Below are 3052 nucleotides of genomic sequence, written 5' to 3'. Positions count from 1 at the left end.
AGGGTGTCAGAAGGAGGAGGGAGAAAACTTGTTCATCTTGGCCTCTGAGGATAGAACAAGAAGCAATGGGCTTAAACTGCAGCAAGGGAGGTTTAGGTTGGACATTAGGAAAAAGTTCCTAACTGTCAGGGTGGTCTAACACTGGAATAAATTGCCCAGGGAGGTTGTGGACTCCCCATCTCTGGAGATATTTAAGAGTAGGTTAGATAAATGTCTATCAGGGATGGTCTAGACAGTATTTGGTCCTGCCATGAGGGCAGGGGACTGGACTTGATGACCTCTCGAGGTCCCTTCCAGTCCTAGTAGTCTATGATAATACAAAAGGGGGGCAACCATGCTCCATCCAGTTTGTTGATATAATAACGTGGCAGTCAAATTGCCCATCATGACTGCCATGTAGTATCCCCAAAAGAGAAGGTGGCGAGATGGACTGCTCGAAGCTTGTATGCATTGGTATGGAAGGATGGGCCCTCTGCTGATCATATCACTTGAGTGGTGAGCACCCTGAGGTAAGTCCCCCAATCCAAAACCAATGCATCTGTGAGCAGAGACACCATAGATTGTGCGGCATGAAAGGGTATGCTTGCCAGCGCTGACCTGGTGTCTAGCCAACAATGGAGGGCATGAGTGACATGGTGGGGCATCGTAAGTATCATGTTGATGCTGTCCTATCCTGGGTGGTATGTTGAGGCCAGCCAAGACTGGAAGGGCTGCAGGTGGAGCCAGAAAAATGGAACCACATATGTGCATGTAGGAGCTTGATGCACATGCGGGCCGTGATGACCAGAAAGTCAGAGACACCTTATTATCTGCAAGGTTAGTCACATAAAATCTCATTGATACAAATCCCAAATCAAAGGTTATTTATATTCAGTATTTTAAAAAGATTAAATACTCTTCAATAATGTTTTGAATTGATTATAACACAAAATACAATCTGTTTCAAGTAAAATTCAAAACTTCTAATTGGGTTTTACTGATTTGTAAACCACATCTAGCTACAAGGCTTTGATCACTGTTGTCATAAGGTACAATTAAACTTTGCAAGATTGATAGTGACATGAAATTTGGTACCATATATTAGAATTCTGAAGAGACTGAGTTGGGGAGCTGGATCCATTGTTGCCAGCTAAATGCTAGTCACAGAAACATTAATACCCTGTTAAAGCTGTTGGTAATCCACATAGAATAACGTTGGATTGCTCTCATTAAAATCAGGGGACTGGATTGATGTACATCAAGGCTAGTCTCTGAGAAGCTCAGGGACCACTTTTGACACCATTTGCTCCTGAGTTCTGTTGTGTATTCTTTGGGCACATTTATAAATCTGGTATTCTGATTTATTTATTTAACTCAGTTTTCTGAGTTTGTGAAACTGTTACAAGAAACAATATATTCAAAGCATTTAGGAAAACAAAGCCCTGGAATAAGTTAGAATAGCAGCCTACAAAGATCTGAAGAATATAAATTTAGACAGAGGATGTCTCAAGTGAACGCAATTGGAGAGAAAGGGGCTGAGAGAATGAAAATGTAGTTTAAATAGTAGAATTATCCTAATATAAAACGCTATCAAACTATGTAATATTCTTCCCACAAGAAGTAGAGGAGCGCAATTCTTAGAATGATTAAGACACGCAAAGAAGAGAAAGGGAACAATCCAGGACTAATCTTAATGGAATTAGTTTATAAATATATTCCATTTCCAATACCAAGGGGTCTAAGTTGAAATGCACCTCAACACTAGTCAGATATTGAGCGCCAAAAAGCTTTACAACAGTTAAATAATCTCCTGTAAATTTAAAATCCTAAATCTGTTTTAGCTATAAATGCAACAGAAAGGTTGTTAATGTATTTAATTCATCCAATGAAAACCTGATGATTAATTATGCATGTACTTACTAGGATGTTATTATGACTCAATATTTTGTAAGGACCTGTAAGGATAGTTATTTCAGTCTAAAAATAGAAATAAGTGGTATGCTATTTATAAGGGCTCATAAGGCAATATGTTGTTGTTATTGAAATCAAGATTAAATGATTTAAGCAACAGATTAATTACAAGGCTTATGTTTAAGCCCTCTGTAATATTAACTAGAAGATTTACCTGGCTTTGCTTGGGTTAACTCAGTTTTTGTTTTTTGAAAAATAAAATGAAAATGTATACACTTCATTTAAACCATTGCTCTGGGGCGGGGCTGGGGAGGAAGGGTTTGGTATGCAAACTGCACCAGGGAAAGAAGAGAGGAGCTTGGGGCCAGGTGACAAGCCCCTTTCCACTGTCACTGCAGTTCCAGCAGGCATAGTTGGGGGAGAGGTGCATGTTCAGGTTGTCTGCCTCTCTGTACTACCCAGCGTAAGGAAGTAATGCAGCAAACTGTGCACTTTCTCCTTGCTCCCTGACAGAGAGGAAAGGCCAGCAATGTTCCAGTATGAATGGGTTGGAAGCTTCAGCTGTCCCCCTCCCTAAAGGATGCCTGGGAGTGGGAGGCTCAGGGCTATGGTATTCCCAGACAGCCCCTTTCACCTGCCTCATGATTCTGTCTGCTTTCTGTATGGTTTTATGAGAAGAAATCCCACTCAAGGCATATCACATTTTCTTGGCACAACCAAACTCCTATCTTGTTTTAGTTATGATAAGAGGAAGCTGTATACCAAAATTGGTGGTCCTAGCTCTTACCATTTAGCAGGAATTCTTGAACTGACAGACTCACTCTCTCAAATATATAGTAGATACAGAACTGTACTAACAAATGTTGGAAATCATGTAGTCACATTTAGGCATAATATTTCCTTGAACTGACGCTGTGAGAAAATGTTAGTTTCTTTGAGCACTGAAATCCTAAGGTTAACCAAAACTATATCCTCTTGGGTAAAAAATGCCAAGCATTCTCGTGACCTAAAAACCTACGTGCATATATACATACAGAGCTACAGGCCAGAATATATATGTAAACCATTTTTTACCTTATGTAACTGGAATGAGAGTTTGTTAGAACCATTAAAATCTTGATTATAAATCAGCTTGTTTTCCTTATAGATTGCTTGACTACAA

Source organism: Pelodiscus sinensis, chromosome 18 (assembly GCF_049634645.1).
Source record: "Pelodiscus sinensis isolate JC-2024 chromosome 18, ASM4963464v1, whole genome shotgun sequence".
NCBI classification, from domain to species: Eukaryota; Metazoa; Chordata; order Testudines; family Trionychidae; genus Pelodiscus; species Pelodiscus sinensis.
This window is presented reverse-complemented; position numbering follows the sequence as displayed.